Source organism: Pseudorasbora parva, chromosome 8 (assembly GCF_024679245.1).
Source record: "Pseudorasbora parva isolate DD20220531a chromosome 8, ASM2467924v1, whole genome shotgun sequence".
NCBI lineage: Eukaryota > Metazoa > Chordata > Actinopteri > Cypriniformes > Gobionidae > Pseudorasbora > Pseudorasbora parva.
Genome location: NC_090179.1, coordinates 6,002,854 through 6,014,639, shown reverse-complemented (window position 1 = coordinate 6,014,639; position 11,786 = coordinate 6,002,854). Strand labels below are relative to the sequence as shown.

Below are 11,786 nucleotides of genomic sequence, written 5' to 3'. Positions count from 1 at the left end.
CCAAACCTTTAAGATCAAACCTTAAGTTTGGGTTTTTCAGAACCTTTTTGTAGGATTTGGATCACTTTGATCCCAAAAATCTGGATTAAACTGATCCCATCAGAAGGGTGGATTCAGCGTGGATTTCATGGCCAAAATGTAATGAAAACTTTAAAAATGTATCAAATAATACTATATTTGGATCATGCAGCACCTTATAAGATATCTTATTTATTCATAAGGTTTTAATTTGATTTGTTCATCCGTCAGGCTACAGTGATTAGGTAGGCTTTAACATATTCAGCGTTTCAGTAAAGGCCTACAGTAAAGTAGAAAGAGTTTGGCCTCATAAAATAATCCCCCAAACAAAAAAATTGACCAAAAACAATACATTTTATTCCGTCACTAATTGATATATATATATATATATATATATATATATATATATATATATATATATATAGCTTCTTAAAAATACATTTTCCCTGAAGCAAACCCTGCGGCTTCATAGCTGCATCCATGTTAGCACATCACGTTTAATGTGGTTGTAATTACACAGAAGGCATATACACAAGTTTGAAGACTCGTTCTCGCCCCCTACAGTGCAATTCGGCTAGGTATACATCCACACTAAAATATCAAAGTGAAAGTGATCATAGCTTGCGTAGTATAGACCCAGCTCCCAACCCAACTTCGAGAATAGATTAACTGCGATATTTTTTTTTTATTGCCCGATAAAGAGTCCCACATTAAGGCAGATAACGGCCCACCACTAATAAAAACCCATATCGGGCGATCTCTAAAAACTATAGTCTGTGTTGGACATCGGCTGTGGCTGGATGTAACCGATCGGCGAGAGAAGCCGCGTGCAGGAGCTGCAAACGGACACGTGAAGTCAGACACTTTCTGCTTCCCGTAGTGACGCTCGCGCCGTGTTTGCATACTTTATCACAGCTGGAGTGAAATAAACGCAATATTTGTCAAAAACACAATGTTTCAGAGACATTTTCATTCAATACTTTATGTACTGCATAATACAGCATCTATTTGAATAAGAATAAAGTTCAACATTATTAACTATCAAGGAAGTGGGGTCTTCGTTCATTATCAGTTTATTTTTGATAAACATGATGCAATTTAACATCGTGACCATGAAAAGAGGTTCTACTGTTAGAAAAAGCTGATTAGTGAGCATTAGTGGAGCTGAAGATTTCAGAATAAACACGAAACACACGTGACCGCAGCTGTCATGTGGTGAATCTGGCCAATCGTGGGACAGCTGTGTCGTCATCAGAGCTCGTGCATCGCTCTGGAGAAGCTGTGGAGAATGAACCAGCCGCTGCTCTCGAATCGCTCTCGCGGTGCTTTGATGCCATACTTCACTGTCACAACATTTCTAACCAGAATGCACTGCTTTAAGTCAGCCGCCGATCGGTCTGCGCATCTCAGCTTACATTTATTTTGCTTCTAATTAAAAAACAATAAAAAATACTGGAAGCATAACTTTTATAGAGATGATATACCTGAGATCAGGCCGTTTGTCTCCACTCTTAAACCCTATTGGCTTCTCCATAGACCGGTCACTCTTCATAGACACACAGCTGGACTCTGGGTTTGAGCTCTTCTGCTGGACTGAACTGGAACAGAGAACAGATTCAGTTTAATCCTTTAGATTACTGGGATCATTCTTTACGAGAGGAACCATATTACAGTTTTTATGAAATAAAACACACTAAACCCCATTTTTTTCAACCAAATCCTCAACAGCCTAAACCAGTTTGTACTCTTTCTGTAAAACCTTAAACAATTTCAGGCGTTTAGACCCAATTCTTACTCACTGTGATGCACTAAACGCATTAAAAGTTAAAAAAAGACACACAACACATGCACTAAACACAGACAGGTAAAAGTTTAGGTACAACTAAAACACAGTTGTCATCGTTTACACACAACTCTAAATTGTTCACACTAATTTCTAATGATGTGATCAAACCAGCTGTACAAAATAAACCAGTTCAGTTCTTTGATTTTACAACTTTTTTTTAACCTTTTCTAGCAATACTACAGTATGCAAGAGCTGAATATACAGACATTCAGTACAATACTAGATTTGCAGTGCATACAGTATAGAATTTATTCAAGTACAAATTATACTTTTTCATCATTTGGATGACTGCAATCTTACACGCCACCAGGAGGATGCAGACAGAGATGTGAATAACATCAGCGAGTGAAGAGGAGAGAGAACCGGGTGGCTCCGAGCGGGAGTGTGTGTCCATGTGTCCAAAGTATCTCAATATAATGATCTGATGGTCTAAAACTGCTTGAATGTCCAAACTGGCATTTGACAAACTTTTTCCAAGGACACTGTGCATGTTGTAGTTTGAAGAACTGGTTGTGTTTAAGATTTTGAAAAAAGTGTGTGATGGTTTCGATAAATGTGTTTTAGCCATTCAGAAAAACTGCAATATAAACATTCATCTTTCTTCAGAGACTTTATGATATTTTTATTTAATATTTCATGTTAGTCACTTTTTTCTGTGATGTAACACAATATTTATCAGTGTGTGTTGAAAGTACCTGATTCCTGGAGAGAAATCTCCACCTGTGGATCCTTGTGGATCAGCCATGATGAAGCTGCAGGAGAACCTGATGAGTTTGATCTCCTCCACTGACTCTGAATGAACAAACATCAGACACTAAATTAAATTAAACATCCTGGGTCATTCTTACTATTCGGTGCCATTTCAGCTTGGTAACGTTCTATTAAAAAATGTTTAAATTTCCATGATTTTATAATTTTATCTGAAAATTGGCTTGTTACACTACAATAAAAATATATTGGTCCAGCTCAGGATATTATTGTTTAATAATTTTGACCAAATTCTTCACACATGCAAAGGCCAAATGTCCACCCTGTTACCGGACATTCTCATCTCAATTAATATGTGTTTTAAATGCATAATTATTGTAATATTTATATATTCTAAGAGCTAAAATGTCCCTCCCTGTACCCTGCAAATGTTTTAACAAAATGTTCCTAAACAAGCATTATCTTGAGAAAATAGTTTTTTGTTTTTAAGGCACACTGGTAATTTCAACATGTTTCTTTTAGAATAAAAATAAATTTCATTGGAATTTTGTCCCCATCTTAAATAATTGAATGGTGCCATTTCATTTTCTACAAGTAACCACCAAGATATGCATAACATTTGTTGAACTTATTTAATGAACATAAAAAAAAACAGAGGTAACAGGGTGGACAGAGGAGAAACAGGGTGAACAGGAGGTAACAGGGTGGACATCACACCACTGAACAACAGGACATCAGACCACAAATCAACTAATTAACCCTGCCATCTCCTGAAGAAGAAAGAAACATGAACAACATCAACCATTCAAAATTGTCAAATCTAAAAGAAAACAGTAAAAGTAACAGTAAACGTAACAGCATCTTACTGTTACTACACTCTTAAAAATAAAGGTTCTTAAATGGTTCTTTGGCAGGGTGTATGGTTCTATGAAGAACCTTTAATATCCAAAGAAACTTTCCATTGCGCAAAAGGTTCTTTGTAGAGCAAAAAGGTTCTTTAGACTATAAAATGGTTAGAAAAAGATGGTTCTTTAAAGAACCTTTCACAAAACGGTTCTTTGGGGAACCAAAAATAGTTCTCCTATGGCATCACTGTGAAAGCCCATGTTTGGTTCTTCCTGGCACCTTTATTTTTAAGGGTGTACTTACTGCAACATACAACTGAACAGACCAGCATCCCATGTGTTGTTCTAGGTAATTCCACACTGTCTTCTCAAGCTGGACGGACCTCTTAACAAATAAATTCCATATAAATTGATTATAATTACAAATAAATGCTATAAACACTTATTTATCTAGGTATTATGTCCACTCTGTTACAATATGTCCACCCTGTTACTGTTTTGTACAGTAACAGGAGGGACATTTTATTCTAAAGTTAGCCACTGCTACTTACGTGATGAACAACAAGCTAGTGCACAGTGATCACTGAGGAAGATTTTTATTAACCATATTTTCAAAATTACAATCAATTATGAGTTTCCACTATAAATAAGCATAACAGGGTGGACATTTTATGCTTTACCACATCAATAAATCGTTCTAATACTTTGAAAAAAAAGAGTAAATTAAGGAGAGAGACTTGCTTTGATTCTTGTGGATAGTTTGCTGCCAAAAGTTATTTTAGAGGCATGTGATTAGAGGAACAGTTTAGGGGTGTGTTCAGATGGATTTTCCATCAGAGTAACAGGGGGGACATTCAGTTCAGGGACACAACATATTTTAAAGACTTTAAGCATTAAATATGTTTTAATGACAAAAAATATATATTGGTAAGGAATATTATAAATAAGAATATACAACAATATTGAAAAAAATGGAATTTGTTTGATTTTTATTACTTATATTTGTGGCTGAAGTTAGGCAAACTTACTTGGGGACATGGCAGTTTAGCATACTTGCACTAAAATCAAAGTAATTATTTTTAATTAATTAATCCTGGGTACATATAATTGTGTTCTATGGTAAAGGGGGATTAACTGTGTAAGATGACCCTTTAAATACAATTATTAGCCAATTTTTACTCAAAATATACTATTATGTCATGGGGACTCAAATGGCACCGAATGCTAGGAATGACCCTCCTTCATAATTTATCTGAACACATCTGGACACATCTGTAAGGATCGCGTGACTCATATTCACGGAAACGCCAACAAGACAATTGGCCATTGCATTTAGAATTTAATGAAAAATAACTGCCATGTTCAACAGACAAACACTGACTGAACACAAAAGAAACCCTTCATTAAAGATTTCATATCAAACAAACAATCACTCAAAATGTCCTCCAGAGATTCATAATAATATGAGGAAGTCACACACATGAACACTCACCTCGATCAAACTTTCACAAGATACAGCTTCTCCAATCCTCCAGCTTTAACATCAGAAAGATACACGGACATTCCTGATTAAACTCCGATAAACGTTTCTATTAAACTCTTTAAAGCTCTGTTTTCCCCGTATCGTATTCGTGTTTTACCTGCTTAAAATGGCGGCAGTCGACAGGTGAGCTCCAGCTTACTTTCACTTTGCATTTGTGACGAAAGTAAACAGACACGCGCGTTCACGAGAGCACCACGACGCAGACGTTGTTGCGTGACCGTGGAGATTAATGAATAAAGTGGTAAATTAGTTTTGCGTGAGCACTCACGTTGCTTTGTTTGTTTTAATCTTTTCTTTCGTTCATATAGTTTTGTGCTTGTTTTTTTTATTCCTCAATTTGTTCATTCTCTCTGTCTTTTGTACTTTCTCTCTTTTAATTGACTATTCTCAAATTCATTCTGGTCTTTTTCAGTTAGTTTTTATCTGTGTCATTTATAATGTTTTATTGCCTATAATTTAATCGTTTATGCATGAATTATGATAACCTCCGTCTGATGTGTTTTATTGCTCTTAGGGCATGAAAAACAAGATTTGAAAAGTCATTATTAAACGTTTCAGAGATTTTTAGATGTCCACTAGAGTTTATGATTTAAACTGAAGAGATGCTGAATTAAACATAATACCATAATAACAATATTGTGTGCATTAAAAAAATATCATGTGAAAACTATGAAATACAAACAGAAATATAGATTGATAGAGTTAGTTGTTCTTGACAGAAGTTGAAGTTTGCGTGTCTGTGATCTCAGAACATGAGGACGTCTCTTCATCCGGTCAGCTGTGGAAACCCATCTCAGATGCTCCTCCAGTGGGCCAGAGTTTGTCCATTTACCCTCATCAGCTGATCAATCTGATTATGCTCAACATGGACACATTTCTCCCACAGCTCTCCTCTGAGAAGATCTGGCCATCAGCTGTTTTCAGTCTCGTCTGAAATGAGCAGTGTTGGGGAAACGCTTTACAAGCAACATGCATTACATAATCAGATTACTGTTTGATGTTCATGCAAATCACATTCTAATAACACAAATACATTTATTTACAGTCAAAGTTACAGCAGATGAAGCATCTTCAGAAACAACAGTCACAGTCAGATTATGATCTGTAGCTGAAATATAGCTATAGTGGACAGATGATTCATCAGAACTTTCTCCCGATCTAAAATCAACACTTGGGAAATGTAACTGTGATATGACTCATTAGATATTGCTGATGCTACAACATGTTTTTATGGATCTGCATCAAAATCGCTTATTAAAAGTTGAATCAATTCAGGCACAATCATTAAGAATATGTTGTGGGGCTTTTAGAACATCTCCTATAGCAGCGTTACAGGGTTGAGGTAGGAGAAATGCCCATACATATACGTAAATTGAAATTATCAATGAATTATTGGATTAATATTAAAGGGCACACCCAGTCAAAGAAATATTAAAAGAGTGCTGGGAGTATGGAAATAATAGTATTACTAGTTTTGGTTGGACAGCAAACAAAGATGCTTTGACTTTAGGTATTAAGGAAATTCCAGTTAGTCCCTCTATTGTTATTTCACATATTCCTCCTTGGTTGCTTCCTACACCTCAAATCGATTTTTGTCTTCAATATAAATTCAAGAATGAAAAATCCATACCTAAGGAGGTTGTTGTAAAAGAGTATTTGGAACAAGCATACTCCTCAATGCTCCATAGATGGGTCAAAGGATCCTACAACAGGATACACAGCGGCAGCTGTATACATTCAGAGATTCCAGGTCAACATTCAGAAAAGAATAACTAATTATGCATCTGTTTTTACAACTGAGTTGATAGCAATTCTATTGGCGATTCAATGGGTGGAGGATGTAAAGCCAATAAGGGTAGTTATTTGTTCAGACTCTCTGTCAGCATTAAATAGTTTAATATCTGGGCAGTCAACAACTAGAACAGAATTAATATATGAGATTCTAATAAATTTACTAAGAATACAGGAAATGGGTATAGTCCTGAAGTTCATATGGGTACCTGCACATGTGGGAGTACATGGGAATGAAACAGTTGACAAACTGGCAAAACAGGCATTACAACATAAGAATATTGAAGTACAAATTCCACTAAGTAGAGTAGTAAAACGAGTTGGCAAAGGGAGAGAGTGTTTTAATAGTAGGAAAGAAGATATCATCATTTCACGACTCCGAATAGGACATTCTGGATTAAATCATTCATTGTTTATAATAGGGAAACAACAAACTGGATTGTGTACCTCATGCAGTGAAGTAGAGACTATTGAACATGTACTTTTACATTGTGTAGTATTTAGCAGGGAAAGAGAAGAGTTTATTAATAAATTGAAAGATATAGGATTAGTAAATTTCAGTATATCAAATCTATTAAGTTGTGCTTCAGGAGAATCAAGGATACAGAGGGAAATACTTAGTTATCTCAAAAAAACAGGATTGGATAGCAGAATTTAAAATTTATATATGGCATAAATATTATTTATTTATTTAATTACCTTTTTTGTTGTTGTTGTTATTTAAGTCCCTGTTGATGCTTCACACTCCAGTCCAGTTGGTGGCGGTAATACACCATAAGTTGGATTGTCAACCGCCATTAAACAATACAAGAAGAAGAAGAAGAAGAAGAAGAAGAAGAAGAAAGTCTGCTCTCGCGCATGCGCCGTGGTGCTCTCGTGAACGCGCGTGTCTGTTTACTTTCGTCACAAATGCAAAGTGAAAGTAAGCTGGAGCTCACCTGTCGACTGCCGCCATTTTAGGCAGGTAAAACACCAATACGATACGGGGAAAACAGAGCTTTAAAGAGTTTAATAGAAACGTTTATCGGAGTTTAATCAGGAATGTCCGTGTATCTTTCTGATGTTAAAGCTGGAGGATTGGAGAAGCTGTATCTTGTGAAAGTTTGATCGAGGTGAGTGTTCATGTGTGTGACTTCCTCATATTAATATGAATCTCTGGAGGACATTTTGAGTGATTGTTTGTTTGATATGAAATCTGTAATGAAGGGTTTCTTTTGTGTTCAGTGTTGAACATGGCAGTTATTTTTCATTAAATTCTAAATGCAATGGGGTCAATGACAAAAAAGGTTTTCAAGATAATCTTTTTGTTAAGCAAAACGGTTTTAAAATGCATTTTTATGTCCAAACAAATGTTTGATGCTGATTGATATAGGTTTTACAGCTTTTTAGGCAGCATTAATTCATTATTAGACAAGATTTCTGATTTTACCACCCAGAAAATGTCAGGTGGTGCGACCATATATTATTTTAAATAAATATACATTTAATGTACTTAGCGCTGCTGAGAACTTGTAAATATCAGTCATTGTAGTGTCTTACATGCATATTGCATTGTAAATTCCCTTCCATTTCTTTATTTATTGACTTTTTTTTATTCCAATTCATATAAATGGCTACTTTTCTATGTGTTCAAACACCAATTTTTCGATAAGGAGTTTTTATTTTTGTTTTTAATTGTTAAAATGATTTGTATATGTTATATAAAGTTTTACAGTTATATTTCTTACTTTATGTTGCAATTGCAGTGGGAATTGACAGATTTAAATGAAAATGTGCTGATTGCACCACCTGACCATGACCGGTCGCACCACCTGACATTGTGATCAATAATGATTGATATTCACAAGATAAAAGTAAAAATGTCAATGCATTTTATTCTGATTTCAATTACCTTTATTTTAATCCTCAGACCAATTTATATAACTCAGTAATATACTAATATTTCATTAACAAGAAGTGCAAAACAATACACACTGTAAAAAATTTCTAGTGCTTTCAACAAATTATTATTTAGTAACTAGTTCCACAGATATTTTACGTTCACTCAATTTCGTTATAGATATTGTTACCTGAATTAATATTTTTTAATTGGCTCAAACTTGACTTCAACATTAAAATGTACGTTTGCTCAATTATTTTTAAAGTTAATTGAATTAATAATTTTTAGTTGGCTCAAACTTGACTTCAACTTTAAAATGCACGTTTACTCAACCTGTTTTTATAATTAATTCAACTAAAACATTTTAATTAGGGGTTTCATTTTTAAATGGTTTTAATTGTTACTAGAAATTGCAGTGGTGGAACTAGTTACAACATGTTATAGCGAGGATAAAAACAAATTAAAGCACATTGTATCATCTGCATTTATAACATTTGGCATACAAATAATACATTTTCATAAGAATTAATTTCAAATTTCTTAAAATAATAAAAAAATGACCAAAGCCCTTGTCACTTTTCTTTAATGTCTTTAATGCACCTTTAGTTTTGAAAATACACACACAGTCAAAGTAGATACAGTGGAGCATTCTTGCTACTTGTCAGTGTTTCAGCTGGAAAAGGGATAGTTCACCAAAAATGGAAATTCTGTCCTCATTTATTCGCCCTCATGTTGTTCAAATACTGTATAATTTTCTTTGTTCTGCTGAACACAAAATAAGATATTTGGAAGAATGTTTGTAACAAAGCAGATGGAGCAACCATTTACTACAATAGTATTTCCCCCCCTACTATGGTAGTGATTGGTTGCTCCATCTGCTTGGTTACAAACATTATTCCAAATATCTTATTTTGTGTTCAGCAGAACAAAGAAACTCACACAGGTTTGGAACAACATGAGGGTAAATGACAGAATTTTCATTTTTGGGTGAACTATCCCTTTAAGAAGAACTGACTGGCTTGGATGAGAAACTTTGCAACGACGAAGCATCAATGGATATCTTGGTCACACCCTGTTGGAGAAAGAAAGAGAAACATTAATAATAATAAAAAAATATATATATTCTTTATACATTTTATCAATATTAAGAATTTACTTGCATGTGTGATGAAATGAGCGCCATTTTATCATAGTATTCATGGTTATGTTGTTCCCTTAACTTTACGGGACAATTTCAAAAGTTGGAACGCGAAAAAAATCACGTTCAACACAACCACGTAACCCTAAATAACGTACATTATTTGGCCTACATTAAGTTACACGTTTGACATGTTTCAGTAAATTTGCACGTATAAAAATCCCCACAGCACCTTGGCCTATAGCTAATGAGAGAAAGTTTGTCTGACACAAAAATAGCACACAACACACTGAGATTAAATCTAAAAAACATCATATAGTATTATAGTTTAAAACAAAACTATGTATTATTACTTAAACATGGTTAAAGACCACATTAACGTAAATCATTTATTCGATGAGGAGTGAACTTGACGTAGACATCACTTAGGCCTAAATAATCCCTATTTCCCTTGGATATATTTACTTCTAATTTACTTCTTACTTCACTTCTAACGTTAAATATCCACACAAGCCTAATATGTTCGACATATTTGTCTGCAGTTTAATCATTAAAACTTACCTGATGCTTGAACTGCATCCTCAAAATTGCTGCTGCTGCCTCTCTGGTGAACCTCGCGAAGTCCTTTGATCTGTATCCTTCCGCGGATCAAAGTACACCAGAGATGCTTCCGCAAAATCAAACGAGCAATACAGATCCTTTCGCGTAGTCAAACAAGCTCTTGTATGTATTCATTAAAATTAGGCAGATTAAATGCCACAATTAACTACATATGTTCATGAATTATATATGTATATTAAATATGTAATATGTAAGTGTTGTAGGATCCATCTTCTCATTATAATGCAGATAGGGCCTACCATCATAAACAAAACATCGAAAATACATCTAATTTCACAAATATTGTTCTGATATAGGCTATTTTATCAAATGTTTCTAACAGCCCATTTCAACAGCACAAACAAAAATCTATTTACCATAGTAAAATATTGTGTTGGCCATATAGCCTAGGCTACTTTTATAAAATGTTGACTGGATTCGCGTTTTTTAGTCAGGTCAACATTTGCAATTTGTAGTGGACAGCAGAATTCCAGGGCCCAGTTTATGGCCGGGCCCCTCTTTGCCCGTAACAGTGGACAAAGGTTTGCTACATTTTGATTGGATCTTGTTGGACTAGCACAAACAAGATGTCCAACGCCATGAGATAAAGATGCTTGGACAACATCCAGATACCTCTTTGAGGGCAAGAAGAAGACCTCTAGTACCAAGCCCAGGAAGGACAGGACTTCTCATTGGTCCACATGCAGTTTCTGCCCTTCACCCATCTAGAGACGGATCCCTAATGTCCTGATTTGTGATGGCCATAAACATTCCTCGGGACCTCAGCAGTAGTGGTTGAAACAAAGAAAGACCAAAACGGATCCATCCAAATCCATTCACAACTATGTTTGGAAACCTTAGAACTGATATAAACTACACACATCCATTTCATACTTATTCAGAGAAATAAGTATTCTCAGTGACAGCTATTTGTAATGCAACATCTTCCACAAATTCAGCTGTTAATGAACAAATGAATGAACACATGACAGTTCAATCTTTTTCCATCATGTTTGGTGTCTATTTGTTTAGTATATTGCCAAGGGTATTCTGATGGTGGTTTGGAAAGTAAAAAATGCATTGATGAACTTTAAAGACACTTTAAAGACTTCTAACTATGTACAGTATGCAAATGAGTTCTACAGGGGAAAGAAGGGTGGGCCACACTGTGTGCCCCCTCTGATGCCAGCAGCCAATAGCAACACTGGAATGGAGAAGCGCCAAATTGCAATGACAGAGCAACCAAGTTCTGAGTCTCCTCCACGCGAGAGACAAACAGTTCACCAAGTTCTGAGCCTCTGGTTTAACCAGAGAGACAACACAAGATCCGAGGATCTGAATCTACAACTTGTGAGGCAGCAACAGATACGACAACGTTCTGAGCCTCCAGCCTGTAAGGAAAGAGACATTAACCAACA

The 11,786-nt window shown here is 35.3% G+C and overlaps 1 long non-coding RNA gene across 1 annotated transcript; it reads right to left on the bottom strand.

The window, feature by feature from the left end:
* Positions 1–1,504: 1,504 nt before the first annotated feature.
* LOC137084070 (uncharacterized) lies at positions 1,505–5,066 on the bottom strand. Its single transcript, XR_010906692.1, has 3 exons — positions 4,910–5,066; positions 2,560–2,656; positions 1,505–1,616 (listed from the first exon to the last, which is right to left on the bottom strand). It is a non-coding gene; the product is annotated as an uncharacterized lncRNA (long non-coding RNA).
* Positions 5,067–11,786: the final 6,720 nt, after the last annotated feature.